An 18,583-nucleotide genomic window follows, 5' to 3' on the forward strand; every position below is an offset into this window, starting at 1 on the left:
AAGCCAAGAGTCATATTGTTTCTAATATACCTATCTGTTCATGAGGAACTAGTAGGAGACCACCCAAGTCATGGTCCTACCAGTTCCCAATCTGGTTCAGATTTCAATTAGTGACCTAGTGCCTTTCATCTGTAACATATATTTATGAAACCATCCAATCTACATGACTATCAAAGTGAATTTATAAAGTTTCCCCTAATCACTCCTATGTCAGTCATCTGAATAATGGCAACTCATATATTGCATAAATTAGCACACAGTGCTTTTTACTAAGCTCTGAGTCGGCAACACCCCATCCCAAAACAACTTGTGACCTCAAGAAGAAACTGGAAGTCAAACATACATTGGCTCAATTGAATCCAAATCACACTGCATTTCTGGAATATCTGATCTCTTCTGTGCTGCAGTTAGATTCTTCTGGTAGCATTGTTTATTATCAATGGTACAATCTTTAAGTAGCAGTAATATAAGTTAATAGTATCTCTTCTGTTTTTCCCCAGGAATATACACTCCTTATTTTACAAGCCTCATTCTTTGGCCATTTCCCCCCCTGGTTTCAGTACCTTGACAATTGTTTCAGTGGAGTAATCCAGGAATGAATGTGGTCCTTTAAGCATGTCAAGGCTGATTCCACACTCTGGCACTTTGAGTGCAGAAGATGGGGGCCCGCAAGGATTCTAAAAATTAATACTGGCCACTCCAGATTTGTATCAACTCCCAAGGTTACAGCTTCTCTCTGATCTTGGATGGGTAGATGCTGCCACCACCCAAATGCAAAAAAATCCCCCCTTTGAGAACCCAGAAAGGCACACTTGGGAATTCCTTTCTGTGGGGTACCCTCAAGCCCTTTCACCCCACCTCTGAGGAAAAGCAGAGAAAGAAAACAAAGGAAATTAGCGGTTGCCCCAAGCTAATTTAAACAATATATGCACAAACCTCTTGGGACACCAAAAATCCAAACCTGTTCTTAAAAAAGGTAAATTTTATTAAAAACAAAAAGAAAGAAAATACATCTGGAACTTAGGCTTTTGCTAGATTTAAAAAACCCATTTACAAAAATTAATCATCAAGAGTAACCTTCTTGAGGTCCATCTTAAATGTTACAAGCAAAGCAAAAAAGCATTTGGGGTTAGCACATAGGAGTCCACAAGTCAATAAGAAATAAACAGAAATAAACCTAATCGCGTCTTTCCAAACATTCCTTATCTACTTACATATCTGGATTGTTAAATAAGTAGTTCTAGATATGATCTGATGATTTTCATATCTGGCCTTCAGTTCTCACAGTATAACTGCTCCCTGTTCCCCTCTTTCCTGGAGTATGACAACAGCACAGACAAAGGGAAGTTTTTTCCCTAATTTTAAAAGTTCTAGCTTTCCCATTGGCTCTTTGGTCAGGTGCCCACTCCTTTCCTTTTACCTGTGGATTTTTTAACCCTTTACAGGTAAAGCAAGTAGAGAACAGCTACTAAGAGGAATTTTATAGCTAACTGGCTGGGGGTCCATAAAAGGGAGCTACCCCCCCTTCATTTATCACAAAACATTAGGACTAAATTTACTACCAGAAACTGACTTATCACAGAGTAATCAAATGGTGTTAGAGCTTGCCTCTACCTCAGCCTTCTTTCACTAAGCAGCATAAACATGTCCTGTTTTATGTATCACTTCTGCAACACCTACATTTTAAAAAATACTTTATTACATATATTGTGCAGACTATTCCTCACAGAGGAAAAAAAAATCAAATCAATTTCACAAGTTTTGGGAAACAGTGTCTTAGGTTTGTTTCTAAAATTAATTTGACTTACAGATAATATATGATCTTTTCCTAATTTTCCAGTAGCATCAAAAAAGACACCAACCTTATTTGGTATATTTACTTTACAAAACTCTGGGCTGTTTATTGCTTATGGCTCTAATCCTCCAGAATTTAAGGATTATTTTAATATTCTGCTGGATGTTAGTTGGCAAGATCACCGTTTCCTTTTCTGTTGAGTGGTAGGATTTGCTTCCTCTGTGCCCCCCCACAGTCCTCTGGCATCTCAATAGCTCTTCGTTGTTTTTTTTTTGTTTGTTTTTTTTAAATTACTTTTATCAGGTTGATATTTTCTTAATGTGATCAGACACATGCCATCCAGACCTCCCAATGTATTTTCAATTTTTTCGCAGTGTCTCTATATCTGGATTTTACCAATAGCTATTTTTACAAGGTCTTCATTACCTCCCAATTCTCCCTCTTTCTTTTTATTAAGAAATAATGAAGTGACATTCCCACCTCATCAATTTAGTTATTCTTCATTCCCCTCACCATGTATTATTAGAGCTACTTTCTTGCTCTAGTAATATTTTCCATTTGATAGTCATCTTAAAGTCCATCTTATTCCTTTCAACTCTTCAGCACTAAATCACTACACACGTTTACTGCCATCATCTGTCTGAAAACTTTTATTTCTCTCCCCCATTCCAATTTAATTGCATGGTGTTATTTACTCTCAAATTGTTTTGTGGTTCTTCATGGAACCTTATTAACTAACTAACTGCTTCATGGTTTTTTTCCCCTCTATTCTTTTTTCCTCCTTTGGAGGAAGTAATGTTTCAGTTCTCTCACCATTCTACATCTTATTTTTCCACACAAATAAATTTTAATAATTCCTCCTATAGTACCCTACCCACTAAGTTTCTTACTGACAAACATTTTTTTCAAATCTAACACTCTTGTACTATTCTATTCTGTATAAGTATTCATCTTTATATTGAATTAAGCTAGTTCATGAACATTGGTCCTGGTTTCCCTATTACTCAGTTATTATTTATGCTATGGTAGTACGCAGTGATTTTAATCAAGACCGTTTTTGTCATGAAGAGGCTACTGAAGTAGAATCAGCCCAGAAGGTTTAAAGTGTGCAATTTCATGTACAAAAGGGTGCATGCAGAATTAAGAGCAGTGCATAGTTTTATGGTAATTCCACATAGATTAACAGTTGGCTGGCCACCATTATTTTTGTGAAGTGGTTTCTAGCCATGGCTGTGCTTCCAACCTGCTCCATGACATTAGTAAATTGTTTCAGTTTCCTCATCCATAAAATGCGGACAATTTTCATCTTTCTTTATGAACACTTTGAGATCTACAGCTGAAAGGCATTCCAAGTGTTTTGGTTAGGCATGAATATGAACGTATTTAATAAAACTGAAGAGGACTGTTCAATGCTTGCCTCATGGCCACTAGTCAGCTTGCTCTCAGTCTTGTTTTTCCTGACTTCCCCGCCTTGACAAAGGCAGAATATATATTTCAGTTGTGTATATTAAATAGATCCATAAGTCAACAAAAAAGATGTGGTATCTTCAATCGTCTAACAAGAGGCAGAAGTGGTCATACTCCTAGGAGGCAAATACATCTTAATCACAGCCCATGTAGTAAGGTCAACCTGACAGGCAGACTGCTGTGTGCCTGAGGGAATTCCCCTCTCTCTATTTCAATTTGTCTTTCATTACAGTTGAATGATGCTAAGCAGCGGAGACAAGATCTAAGCCCTAGTCTACACTAGGGGGGTGGGAAATCTATCTAAGTTATGAAACTTCAGCTACGTGAATAACATACCTGAAGTAGACGTACTTAGATCGACTTACCGTGGTGTTTCCCCTGTGGTGAGTCGACTGCTGCTGCTCCCCCGTCTACACCGCCTGCACCTCTCACAGTGCTGGAGTACAGGAGTTAATGGGAGAGCGCTTGGGGATCGATTTATCGCATCTAGCCTAGATGTGATAAATCAATCCCCACTGGATCAATTGCTGCCCGCCAATCCAGCGGGTAGTGTAGACAAAGACATGCAGAAAAATCTATGGGTGAGAAAATTAGACTGATTGATCCTAACACTTTGCACACAGCAGTTCTAGATGTGTTATTACTAATGAGTGAATGTGATAGTAAAGAAAGTACACGGACATTGTCCCAGTTATGCTTTATGAAATTTTTGTGTGAGGCAGTTACAAAGTAAATAGGGATACACAAGTGAAGAAAATACAGACGTACTTTTGAAAGCTAAAGTACACAACAAAATTTGGACACTCCACAAGTCAGCAGTGGATGTTCCTCAGAAATTAATATAGTTTGACAAGATAATCAATGCCTCACTACAGTGACTGGCATTTAATTGTATTCATGTTTTACATCTTGTATTGATTCTTGCAGTCTTTTGCACCAACTGTTAATTTACTGTCTGTGGACCTTAGGAGGCTTTTGTTTGAAGAGGCTATTAATACAAACTTTTCTGTTTGTTCTGCATCACCTACAGGTTGCTATACCTATACCCCTTCAATATAGTGTGTGAAACATTGTATGAGGCATGTTGCCAAGCAGATCTCATGGGGAAAGTACTATTGCTGTGCCTGGGAAGGTATGTGTATTATTACAAAGTTGTTCTAAGTGCTTGACACTCTAGTTGCTAAATCAATCTCAACAGCAAGAGCCACAGTTATTTTAATCCAGCAGACACCATTCAAAAATATAATCTGGAAGCAGTTTATAGGTGACATTTAATTTTGAAAAAATTAGGATCGAGCTATGAAGAGTTCCTGCTGAAAGATTTAGCAAATGGGTAAAAGTACAATATATTAGTGAACTAGGAATTAGTAAGATTGCAATCTGCATAATTCATAATTTGCCTACAGAATAGTGACAACCTCTTCCTACTTTTCAGTAAGGTTTTAAGAGCAGGGTGCTCATTACTTTCACAAAACAAACTGCAGGTTATTTACTAGTGTTTTATGAAGTGTAAGCATAGCTGTACTATTTGTCTCAGTATTTCACAATAGGTCTTTTAGTGACTATTAAAACTTTCTACTGTACTTTGTATTTATACAGCATTTTTCATCTTGTGATATCACATCCCTATGAGGTAAGGAATTATTTTACATATGGTTGAAAATGAGGCACAGATAAGTTAGATGAATTTCCCAAGGTCAAAACTCACTGGCAGAGCTGAAAACAGAATATGGAAGTCCTAGCTCTCAATCCCCTGTTTTAACCATTAGATCAAATTCCATTTGAAACACTAATTTCTGCTTTGCAGACACAGAATACTGAAATAGCTGGAGAGCTGCAAGTCTAGAACCCAGTCAATTTGCACAGCTGCATTGAAAAACAAACAAACAAACAAACTTGCTTTACACTGCCCATTTGATGTTGGTGAGCACACTCCAAAAGAAATGGAGCTTCATGGTCATACTCAGTAAAAAAAAAAATTGTGAGAAATCCTTCTGACAGTGTCAAATCACTCAAAGTAAATAAAGGTTTAGGAGAGTGCTCTGGCATTATGCAAATGAAAAACTACAGTAGTTTCTAAAATATCTAAGGTTAAGTTTTCACGAAAAAAAAGTTGTGTGTTTTTTAATAGGAGGATAACTAATGTACATCAGCTATCCCCCTGCAAAATCCTAGTGGAGACAAGGCATTTGTAGATTTTACTGTGAGGTAGCTAGGGGTCAAGTCAACGCTATATCTCCTGCCTGTAGCTGATCTCACCTTGCACTAAAAACTACAGGTGCTTAGTTTCCAATCAGGATTTTACAGTGGGGCAGCTAATGCACTTTAGTTATCCCATGGTACAACAACAAAAACAAACAAACACCTTTGTCAGTGAAGTAAAAGCCTGAGAGAAAAGATTAAATTATGCAGCTATGCCAAGTGGTGCACAATTCTGCTTTTCACCTCTAATTCCTAAATCAATCAATTTGTGCATACGGCTTCCAAGAACATTATTGGATTAACAGCACAACCAAGCCTTTATCCATTCACAGGATAAAGTAATACACACTGAAGTGTTAGTATAGCCACTTAATTAGGCTGTAGATTTAATAAAAAATGATAATTATTGAATGGGGACAGTAGTTCTATTTCTGGTTTAGTGATGCTTAGCTTTAGTGTTCTTCTCCCAATCTTACACTGGTTCTGTTTCTATTTCTATGGAAGATTTCACATCCTCCTTAGCTAGTATAGGGTGCAAGGAGCAAAAGTTAACTCTTTCCCTTCCCTCTCCCCCACACTTTTTCCCCCAATCATGAGCTTTAAGAATACCTACTGTGAAGTTGGAAAGAGAATGTCTTTGAGGGCAGGCATCTACACCCAGGTTCTGTAGTCTGTGTAAGCCTCCCGGGTTCGTAGGAACTTGTTTTGTTTTAGGCTGGTAGAGACTTGGTCCTACTGAAGAACACTTACAGCTGTTTTATTTTTCATACTCACTCCATCAGTTTACAGATGCATTCAGAAAGTTTTTGAAACTGTTCCTGAATCACAGTGCTGTTCATCTATGCTGGCACATGGCACGCAGAAGCTTCTGTACCTATCCAAGGGCTGACAGTGCCTACCTCCCATAAATACTTTGTGGTTATGTCCAGTAATATGCGGACCTTCCTGCAGCTCCCAGGATAACAGCATTACTATTAAAATGGTTAAGGGTCTCTATGATGGGAAGAGCAACCTCACCCCTAAATAAATGTGAGCTAAGAATGCTCAGCATGTCATCAGATTGAGCCCTCAATCCAAAATTCTTTTGAATAGGGATGAGAGGTAATCCAATGAAGAGGCCTCCGTGAAGAGGACAAATAGTGAGGGCCTAATTCTGCTTACATCAAAGTCAATGAGAGCCTTGACATGGACTTCACTGGAAGAAGGATCTGGCCCTTAGCTTTTAAGGCTGGAGGCAACAGATGTAGTGGAGGACATGTATTACTTTGTTTAATTGCATGCTGAAGTACATACAAGGGCTGCTATCTTAAATATTGAAAGTGAATAATGTATTAGTAATAGATATGTTAATCAAACATGTGTCTGAACATATTTACTACACTGTGTGCTGCAGCTTAAAAATTAATTCGTACTTCTTGAAAACCATTTTTTGATATCCAGTTTTACCTGTGAATGCCATCTCCCACAGCAAGCATTGCACCTGGAGCTTGAGGCAGTTGAAGAGGTCAAGTAGTTTTAGTATCCACCTATTGAGTGGAAAGTGGAATTCCACAAACAGCTATGCAGTAAGTGGAGTCTTCAGTATATTTAGTCTCCATTTAGGATTAAAATGTAGATGCTTTTACCAGCAACAAGCTACATAATTTGCTATCCTATGGACATAGAGGTCACAATGCATTAGCCTCAGCTGTCAAAACTGATGTGTGAATCAAAACATGATAAACTTTAGCAGAGAGCCACATAAGACTGCTTGTTACTTTTATGATGCAAAAAGAAAGGAGGACTTGTGGCACCTTAGAGACTAACCAATTTATTTGAGCATAAGCTTTTGTGAGCTTATAATTCTTGATATCTGATTTGTGTCCATTTATTTTTTTACGTAGAGACTGTCCAGTTTGACCAATGTACATGGCAGAGGGGCATTGCTGGCACATGATGGCATATATCACATTGGTGGACGTGCAGGTGAACGAGCCTCTGATAGTGTGGCTGATGTTATTAGGCCCTGTGATGGTGTCCCCTGAATAGATATGTGGGCACAGTTGGTAACGGGCTTTGTTGCAAGGAACGCCACTAGCCGTCACCTTCAGCCCCCAACTAAAACCCCTCCAATGCATTATTAAGGATCTACAACCTATCCTGAAGGACGACCCAACACTCTCACAAATCTTGGGAGACAGGCCAGTCCTTGCCTACAGACAGCCCCCCAACCTGAAGCAAATACTCACCAGCAACCACATACCACACAACAGAACCACTAACCCAGGAACCTATCCTTACATCAAAGCCCGTTGCCAACTGTGCCCACATATTTATTCAGGGGACACCATCACAGGGCCTAATAACATCAGCCACACTATCAGAGGCTCGTTCACCTGCACATCCACCAATGTGATATATGCCATCATGTGCCAGCAATGCTGCTCTGCCATGTATATTGGTCAAACTGGACAGTCTCTACGTAAAAGAGTAAATGGACACAAATCAGATGTCAAGAATTATAACATTCATAAACCAGTCGGAGAACACTTCAATCTCTCTGGTCATGCGATTAAAGACATAAAAGTTGCGATATTACAACAGAAAAACTTCAAATCCAGACTCCAGCGAGAGACTGCTGAATTGGAATTCATTTGCAAATTGGATACAATTAACTTAGGCTTGAATAGAGACTGGGAGGGGCTAAGTCATTATGCAAGGTAACCTATTTCCCCTTGTTTTTTCCTACCTCTCCCCCCCCCCCCCCAGACGTTCTTGTTAAACCCTGGATTTGTGCTGGAAATGGCCTACCTTGATTATCATACACATTGTAAGGAGAGTGATCACTTTAGATAAGCTCTTACCAGCAGGAGAGTGGGGTGGGGGGAGGTATTTTTTCATGCTTTGTGTGTATAAAAAGATCTTCTACACTTTCCACAGTATGCATCGGATGAAGTGAGCTGTAGCTCACGAAAGCTCATGCTCAAATAAATTGGTTAGTCTCTAAGGTGCCACAAGTACTCCTTTTCTTTTTGCGAATACAGACTAACACGGCTGTTACTCTGAAACCTTTTATGATGCAGTTTGCTTGGCCAGTCAACTCATTAAATGAGAACGAAATGCTTCTTTCCCCACAAAAAATACAAGCTAGAAAATAATAACTTCTCCCAGCCACTGCCCTGTAACTGATTTCCTCCAACCCCACCAAAGGGGTGAGATATGATCTAGTGGGGAGAGCATGTAACTGGAGTCAGAAGATCTGGACTTCATTCCTGGCTCTACCACCAACTTTCTGAAGTTATTCTGGGCAAACATAGGCCAGGTTTTCTAAGGAGTGCGGCTCCTATTCAGATACCAAATTAAGTTGTCAGATTTTCAGAAAGAGCTCAGCATGCCAGCAGTCTGTAGCCAGATGAAGGTGGAAGCTTCCCTGTAGCTTTGCCTCTTATCAAATAAAGGCAGGACAGGTGTGATGGACACCATCTTGGCAGACAAACTGGGCAATGAGCTAGGGACATCCAAAGCTAAAAGCATGAGCTGCTACATCTTGAGCTAAAACTCTGTAGGTGGGGGCTATACTAACTCATTCTCTGTGGACTGGCATGGCCGGGGGCTGGGCGGGAGGAGAACTACACCTTTAACACATACTCAGAAATGGGTAACACAGGCAGACACTTATTCCCAGGGAAGGCATAGCTGGACTTTTATTTTCATCTAAAAAAGCTCTCATAAGAGGAGAGCTTAACTGCATTTGATCTCTTCATTTCTTGTTTGCAGTGTTGTAGCCATGTTGGTCCCAGGATATTAGAGAGGCAAAGTGTGTGAAGTAATATCTTTTATTGAACCAACTTCTGTTGCTAAAACAGACAAGCTTTCACAGGGATCTCAAAAAATTGTTCTTTCATCAAGAGAAGTTGGTCCAATAAAAAAAATAGTACCTCACCTACCTTCTCTTTTTGGTATCTTCAGACATACTTGGGGGCCAATTTTTGACAATAGCAGCAGCACAGCTGAAGACATATTACTGCACTAAACACTAGTCTACTTTTATGTTCAAATACACAAACAGTCACTGCTTCTCTAGACAAGATATTCTAGTTTTGTAAGGCTAAGAAACCCCAAGACCAAGCAAAGCACAGATTCCGTAATTTAACAGCATCCTCTTCCACAGTTGCAGAGGATATAAGAATCCCTGAAGAGGGGGTCCATTGGTGCCTCCAACTCAGTGTAAAAGTTAATCCTGACAAATGTCTCCTGGGAAATGTGGTGGTTCATGACAAAATTACAGGCACTGGAGATGGAGCTGAATTTACTAGTACTGTCATTCCGTCTGCCAACTTGAAATTGGACCTTTGTGCAATACACGGATGCAGTCAGCTTGTGTGATTAGTTGTGAAATGGAAACCTCTGCCTGTCAAACATTAGTGCACACTGAAACCGTAAGCAGCCATGGGCATCTGACTCAATGTCAGCAAGCCATTGATATCCCAATCAAGAGTAGAGAATAGAATGTTACATACTATGTGTATCAGAGATAGGTAGACGTGAAAAAGCAGAGCACAGGAGTGTTGGTTGTATGCAAGAACTGCTGGATTTTCTACACTGCAGTTGAAAATCATCTACTGAAAATGAAAGTACAGAAAAGCAGAAGGAGCAAGAGAGTGAAAAAGCATTTCCAGTATAGTAACACTTCTGTGTTACAATTCTTTGCCTTTCTACAGTCCTTCCATCCTAGGATCTCAAAGTGCTTTATAATCATTACTAAACTAAGTCTCAAAAAACCCTCTGGAAATAAGCATTAGCTGCATTTTACAGATGCAGCAACTGGAAAAGCGTGCCTCCTCTGAAAGATTTTGCATCAACTGTCCCACAAAGTAATAGCTGCCCCTATAAACAGCAGTTCCTAGAATGTAAATCCAGTACACAGATAAATGACATAACTACATATATAACCTTAAGATTGTTACATAATATTCTAGAGCTACTACTTTCAGAAGTGATGAAAATATCATATGGTGTAGCAACAGACTATATTACTTGTGACCAGATTTAAATTATAGCTGGAGGTACCTCACTCTTTGCAGGCATGCATGAAATCTCATGGTTGCAGCTGTAAGACACATGATAGAAAAGAGCTAAAGAATCATTGTGCGTGGGTTAAGAGTAACAATCTGAGTCAGTCAAGACAGCTGTCTTCTTTGAAATGAAACCATCCCTGGCTAGTTTCATGAACAGCAAACTAAAGATACCACTCAGGAAATCACTCATGTTGATCTGGCTCATTTAGATTTGTTCCCACTTATTTCTCAAATAATACATGGATAGGAGACTCATTAGCAATGATTCCCTTTGTCCAGATAAGAGGACTAGGACAATGGCAAAAAGGACTGTCTGGTGTAGGCAGTTCAGCAACTGTTTCAAATAGGCAGACCAGTAGATTGAATAGATGTTTTCTGCATGCCGGGATCACTCCTCCAGTATGTGAGGACAAGGTAAGAGACTCCCATTGCAGCTACTGGAAACTTTTAAACAGGACTGATTGATTTCTGTCTTGTCTATGACATGAAAAGGGGTTGTTACATTGCCTCTTTCACATCAATTATGATGCTCAAATGGCTGCTGGCTAATATTTGAGGAGACCTTGTAACAAGGTCATCTCACTCCAACTCTTTTCAGTTGCCATGCCTCAGTCTCCCCTTCTCTACCTCAGTTTTCCCTCGCGGTACACAGTCTCCCTCAGGCCAGTTACCCTCTAGCTACATCAAAAGCGTTCCCCTCTGGGGATAAATGAGAGTTCAAACCAGACTAAAAATCCCACACACACTCTTGAGCTGAGCCCTTTCACTTTGTGGCAGAGGAAAGTGTGGATTTCCTTGGACCCTCCCCAGGGCTTCTAGGACAAAGAGCAGCTGTATATACCAGGCCACACCACTGCAAGCGTGCTAGGCCAGACAGTCCTTTTCCCAAATGCAAGCTTTTAATTCTCCTTGGCATCAGAGCTTAGATATAGTCCTTGGTTACCCGGCTTCTACTACAAACCTGTAGATTTCTAACCTAGACACCACCCCTTCCTAAAGGGATTTTTACCAGGCATTTTCTTAGGCCTCTTTCCAGGTTCTAAACCCTTTTAACCTCTTTCTTGAGAAAAGAAATAGCCACTGCTGTTCTTCAGGTCTTCTTTCCAGGCTTCTTCCTTAGTTACTCTTGAGAGATTCCCAAGCATGTACTGCTTCTGGTGATCTTACTGAAGGAGTCTTGTAACCCTGTCATCACTCAATCCATATTCAGTCACTTGACCTTGTGGTCAGGTTTTAGTAGGGCCCATGCTTCTAGTTATGGGGGAAGGCAGCACCTCTCTCTTTAAGGGTCAGCTTGCTCGGTTACAGTCATGTCATGGAGGGGACCTGACCATCTGTGATTAAAGATACCATGCCACTTTTGCAAGATTAGGGAGTTAACCCTTGTGCTTATCTGTATTTTAGTCTCAGTTCAACCAGCAGTTTAATTTGAATAAATATTCTTCATTTCCTGTCCTAACCTATAGGCAGTATTACTTGCACTGTGAAACAGCAGTGGTCCACCCCAAGGCTGTCACTATTCATTGGAGGATGTCATAAGGCTGGCCCCAGTGGGCATCAGGCACCCAGCCTACCTGTGATGGCTCATTCTCCTTAACTGAGCCTACACATTAGGCCCAGGTGTATCTTACCTATTGAATTAACTATCCACTTTGGATCTGGGTTGGCTCATTCTCCTTAACTAGCCCTGTCCCAGGTGGGCTGGATGCCTAATGCCTTGCTGGGGCCAGCTCCTGTGACAGAGAACAAAATGATTTAAGACTCTACATAAAAAGAAAGGGTCTTTGGGATGAAAGAGTGGTTTATGAAAGACAGGACATAAAACTTTGATATACAAATCTAATCCAAAAATATTAGATATGGTAAAGAACTGGTGTTTTCTACTTGTCAGTTGCCGTCAATATACTGTGTAGTGCTTAGGAAGTTTTATAACTCCTGTGAAAACATCCAGACTGAGAATACTATTTTAAAAAGTGACAGCTAGGACATCAAGACTGAATAGTGACATGCAGTAAAGGAGGCATTTCTGCACAAAGGTTCTCACTCAGCAAAGCACTTGCATGCACTTTTAACTACAATGGTGTTGAGGTCCATGGGACTTAAGCAATTATTTCAAGTTAAGCATGTAATTAACAACGTTGCTGAATAGGGATGGATTTAAGCATATGTTTAAGTGCTTTGCTGAATCAGAGGCAAAGCCTCTCTTTTCAGTCACTCATAACTTTGGAAAAATATAATCTTTTAGGTTGAATCACTCTTTGTTGCCAAATTTGACACAGTTTGGCTTAGTTAGTTTGAGTTACAGCAAAAGCTCCCCCCAAAATTGCTTTGTAATTCAGCAGAAGGCCAATGTTCTGCACTGTACTGTGGCAGTCACTAAAAGTAGTGCAGTGTACTGCTTTCAATGCATTAATGTCAGAACCAATATGCATACAACACTTCAATTAGTAGCATATATCCCTGCAACTCAAGGGCAGTTTAAGAATATAAAGATTTATATGAAACTCCACTCCTGGAATACGTGAAATGTAGGTACAAATGCTCTGAGTCTCTCACTGCAAGTCTTCATCCCCCTGTCCTAGTTACTAGAAGAACCCTGTGAAGTAGCTGAAGTAAACAATTATGTTAAGTTAGAGTCCTGGTTGCATAAAAGGGATTTTTCTTAAATTTATGCTGCAAGGATTTTTCAGTCTAAAGGCCTTTGTCATGAGAAATGGCTAAAGAAGATTTCCTGAAAGCCTTGTAGCTGAAATGTTCTTATGAACATTGGCTGGGATTTTCAAAGGAGTCTAATGGAGTTAGCATTCTAATTCAGTGGGATATGAATGCTAGTTGTGTGCCTAATTCCCTTAGGAACTTTTGAAAATCCCAGCTGTACTTTTATGTCATCATGCATATAAGCCAAAGGGATCTGATCACAGGACTGGCATGATCCCAGCTCTGATTGAATCCAACACATTATGCATTTTTGAGACTATCACTCATTCTCTCTGTGCCTCAGTAGTTTTCCCATTCCCAAACAGGGATAATGCTAGTCACTTATCATATAGGTTGTAGAGATTAGTGGATATTGGTACAATATTCTGAACACAGTAAGTGTCAAGAATGATTATAATCCTTCTGGTAGAGTCACATTGGTTTAACAAATCAGGAAAGTTTGCATTTTAGTTTTGAAAAGGTATACATACATTTTCATTAGACAAAAGCCTACAGCCTCAATCAAAGAAAGACATATAATGAAGTAGTGCTTTTTCAGATGGGAATGGAGGCAATACACACTTTCTGCCACCCTCACTGCAAATGTTCAGAAGAAAGGCAAGGTGACAATAATCAATGTCATTTTATAATAAATCAAACTCCCAAGTTTTCTGATATTCAAGGTAAGTTGCTGTGGCACTTGCCATATGATGCCTATTGATTGTAAGAATCCTGTTCCTCCCATGTGTTCACGCTCTCCCATAAAAGGACTGAAATGTTTTGCCACTCCACCTATTATTTTCTTATCTCAATCTCAAAGCTGACATTGTTATAACAAAGTAAATGTAGAGTTCATGAATTGGGCTAGAGAGACAGACTGAAATTCTCTAGTTATTAATACAACGGTACCAGTAAGATATGGGCAATAACATGGGAAACTACCCCAAAATAGCATATGCCTAAAAGCAACTCTAGTTTCCAGGTCCACACAATCCTGGCCCTCTTTGCTTAGCAACAGTTGTAGTGGATGCTTTTGTAATATGGATCTTTTCCCTAGTGGATTTGAAATAATGACTGGAAAAGAAAAGTTTGGCCGCATATCACTTTGTCAATCCCATCCTGGACCCCCTATGATGTTTTCCAAATATGGATGTGGAATCCACAGACTAACTTCCTAAGACAGAAACATTATGTTTAAAATGATGGTTACAAAAAGTCAAGACCTTTCTTCCTATGATTAGTTGTCCACATGTTCAGGAAATGTACTTCAGTTTTTCCTTCTGCAATATGAATGAAGTACTGTGGCTAGTTGAAAGGGGACTCGGCCGGGGCTTGTCCCTCTGCAGAGTGGTGCGGCACCACATCGCCTTGCTATACCCTCTCTGCTGGGTTGGGGAATACACAGTCTGTGGCCCAGACCTTCAGGCAGGGCCCCGCAAGATTACAATTTAAGCCCAGGCCCTGGGTCAGGGCAGGCAGCAAACAAATCGTCACAGGCTCAGGCCCTCAGACGGACTGAGCAAATAGTTCAATATAAGCCCGGGCCCTGGGTCAGGGCAGGGCACCAAACAAACAGCCAGAAGCTCAGGCCCTCAGGCAGGGACTAAGCAAATAGTTCGATATATGCCCGGGCCCTGGCTTTGAGCGACCAGGGAGAGGGGGACACTGCCACCCGTGAGGACACAGGCCCTCCCACTCCATTGTGTCCCAGCCTGGGGCCATAGCAGTGGGAGAAGACCCGCTGCTGCGTCAGTGGGGATCCTGGCCGCAACACACTGACATTGGTTCTGGCAGTGCTGTAGCCAGACTAAGGTCGGCTGTCCCCAGGCTACTTCCGGACTCCCCCTTGTAGGGTACCTGGGTCAGGGTGGCATCCTCGGAAGGTTCCAGCACCATCCTCCAGGTAGCTGGCAAGGGGTAGGCTCGGCAGCTCCTCTGGGTAGCTGGCAACGGGTAGGCTTGGCAGCTCCTCCGTGGCCGGGTCGGCATTGGCCGGGTTGGCCAGTCCTCGGGTCAGCCGCGGATTGCCGGGGTCTCCCAAGCTGGAATCAGGCCACAGGTATCTGGCCTCTCTGGCAGCAGCAGCCCAAGTAAGCTCTGGGGTTGGGCTTTTATAATTCCTGTTCTGCGCCTTGACCTCTGGGGGGTGGGCACAGGATCCACTGGCTCCACCCATTTTGGTGTCTGGGGAGGTTCTACCCTCAGCGGGGTGGTGGGGCACCACACCGCCTCGCTACACTAGTGCACATTTTTCTATTTCACTCAGAGTCACTTTTAGAATTCATTTTATTTTTTGTTGGTTTAATGTACCAGTCAGTATTTCCTTAAGTCAATTTTTAAGCAAAAAAGCATAGACAAAAGCATTGTCAGGCTACAACATCAATTTTATCTTTCCAAAAGAACAGCACAGAACACCACCTGCCACTTCAATAGCACTTTTTGTCGCTAAGTCTCATATCACTTTACAAAAAGAGCTAAGTTTTATTATCCCCATTTTACAGAGGAGGCAATTGAGGCACAGGGCAATTAAGTGATTTTAAGGTCTCACAGCAAATCAGTGGGACAGCTAGGAATACAGTACTGTTCTTTTGAGTCCTAATCCATTGCTCTACCTATGCTGCCTTTCACAAGGATGGGGATTTCAAGAAAGGTTAAATGGGAGCAGAATTGACACTAATTTTTAATTAATTTATTCTACAAGTTTCTGTATGGGCTCACATATCCTTTGTCTTAGGTGAGAGTTTTTGATTAACTTGTTTTAAATGCAGGGTGGTAGTTAAGCTTGTAACAGTTTTCAATATGCAAAATTTGAGCTATATTGGTACATTTTGATTGTTCACAGGTCTGATGGTATTCTCTCTTCCCCCATTAGATAAACACACTCTTACTATCTGATTTGAAGTGTGATTATTTTCATTTACCAGTATAAGAGTATCCATGAGTATGCTCCAATAGTAGCTTAGAAGTTTCTTTTCCTGCAAATATTTCTGTCTGTTTACTAGTTGTTTATAAACTAAAAACAGCACTAACAGCTGTTGCTGTGTCAGACTTATTTAACTTGTACTTGAGTTGAGTTATTTGGAAATTTTATTCTCTTCCACTTGATTATATGATAGAGCCCTGTAAATCATTCCAAGTTGCCCATGCATACAGTTACCTGAGTTAATTTTTAACAGCATGTCTTAAGGTCGCTTGTCTTTAAGGATGTTTGTTTCTAGCATAGACGTGAAAAAAATGACTGAATATAATGCTGGTTCAGAGAAGACACTATGAACAAATTTAGTGAAATGTAGTTTGGTTTTGACCATCCATTAAGTGTTCATATTATTTAAATAAGAAGCAGAACACAGTATATGCTTATTTGTTAATATATGCCTAGGACAAAATACTATTTTTTATCCACTTTCATATGGTAGTGTTTTCGATCATCAACTTTATAATTACCGATTACGTAACTGTTAGCAATTCTGCCCCTGTAGACATCAGATTTAGAGACCTGTAACTTCTCCAAACTGCTCTAATTCTTTTTGCAAATGGCAGTATATCGAATGTCAGTAGAACATTAAGCAAGCACACCATGTAAGTGGCACTTTAAAAGCAAATAACTTTATTCATAAGGAAAGGCAATTACACAAACCTGTAATTAGTAGTCACAATTGATGGCAGTCTTAAAAGAGCAGACAGTTTCTTTCTTGGAAGAAAAGAAAAGTAAGGTGTAAAGAGTTTCAAGCTATTGTAAAGTTGCCCACAGTAAGTCAGATTTAATAGCAGATTCCATCCTGATCATGTATTTCACAAGAGAATCTTGTTTTCTCCTCCCTATCCCTATCTTTTCTTCCAATAACTATATAGAAGATAACTAGATATAATACAGTTTCACAGAAGGTTATGTAACAAACAGTGCAGTAAAGCCACATGAAGATCAACTCCATAGAGGCTGTGCCTCCTGCTAGGAGGCCATTAGTACATTACGGTAATTTATGCTCACTGTCTCACTTTAATGCCATACATGTCTGTATGCTGGTGAAAGCAGATTACTGTAGGCTAAATTATGTAAAAAGTATCACCATCCTGTGGCCTGACAAGAACTATCCAGAATCCCAGTGTATGAAGGCAGAGACCTCTGCATTAAGATGATGCACTGAAGGGCAGAATTTGGAGTCTGGTCCAAACCTTTAGGGAACAAAAAGAGTGTTCTAGCTCTAGCCAATTTGGTTGTTTTGGATAATGGCTGGGACTCGGGAGAAGGTTCTTGTCTCTTCATAAATAATTTTGCCAGCATCTCATAGCTAGCATTGAAAAAAGAATATTGGGCACTAAATGAATAAACTAGGCTATTGCCAGACTAGCAGTATCAAGCTAAGGGTGACTTGCTGGGTGAGAGGTACAACACATCCTTCTTAAGCCTCCTGTAAACATGCACAGTAATGAGGGCAAGTAACCAACAACCTTATGGATTAAAGCACACTGAGAAACCAAGAGTTGTCCTGAACTTCATGCTCTGGATTGCTCCCTAAGCTTCTTCCAGGATGATGGGCAGGCACAAGGAGCTTGAGGCCACTGCAGTATCTGGGGAAGGTGAGGCAATTAAAAATCTATGAAAGTCCTTGACTTTCTAAAGACCTTTAGAGTGAGTGGTGTCAGTGGAATATGGTGGGTCAGAAGCAGAAGAAATGGGTATGAGCTAAATTGTGAGGTGTGATACTTCTCCTTTGGATCCCTGCTGGCAAATATTTGAAGAGCTAGTTTGCTGCAGCAGACAACAAGCAATCTGCCTGCTTTTATGTTAGGTTCCCAAAATGCCTGGAGCAAGCAGAAAGTTGTTATGAGCTCGGGTGAAATGTTGTTATTGGTTGAGTTAAAACCTCATTCAAACAGATGTGAGAACAAGTCCTCTATTTAAGACAGATGTAAGAGACAGTTAAGGGACCACACCTAAAACAAAGCCTAATAGAGTCTGCCCAAAGACTAGCACTATGTGGGCTGAGGGTTCGATTGGGTATTGTGACCAGGTGTGTGGGTGTGAGGGGGAACACAGAGAAACCTGAGGATAGACAAGAATAGAAGTGCAGAGGCAAACAAAGATTGAGAGAGAGAGAGTGCACAAGCTTTTAGGTCCATTGGCTAAAGAGTCTTGGGGTTGTAAGCTAGGGGCTTCTCTTCACATACAGCAGTACATTAGCACAGCTGTCAGCGTAATTAATCCACTTCCTCGAGAGGCAGTGGCTTTCTTGACAGGAGAAGCTCTGCCACAATTATAGTGCTGTCTACACGGGGGTTTAGGTTGGTATACACACTACTCATCTACTCTTAGGCATTTGGTCAAATCCTATTGTTTCAATCGTTCCAGATTCTCTTAGATGTG

At 40.6% G+C, this 18,583-nt stretch overlaps 1 long non-coding RNA gene across 1 annotated transcript in view; it reads left to right on the plus strand.

Annotated features, from left to right (window-relative positions):
• Nucleotides 1-4,327: 4,327 nt before the first annotated feature.
• LOC144267457 (uncharacterized) overlaps nucleotides 4,328-18,583 on the plus strand; it is a 28,726-nt gene continuing 14,470 nt past the window's right edge. Inside the window, exons 1-2 of the long non-coding RNA XR_013346619.1 lie at nucleotides 4,328-4,394; nucleotides 4,862-4,895. This is a non-coding gene — a long non-coding RNA (uncharacterized LOC144267457). The remainder of the gene's footprint in view (nucleotides 4,395-4,861; nucleotides 4,896-18,583) is intronic.

This window comes from Eretmochelys imbricata, chromosome 7 (assembly GCF_965152235.1).
Source record: "Eretmochelys imbricata isolate rEreImb1 chromosome 7, rEreImb1.hap1, whole genome shotgun sequence".
NCBI classification, from domain to species: Eukaryota; Metazoa; Chordata; order Testudines; family Cheloniidae; genus Eretmochelys; species Eretmochelys imbricata.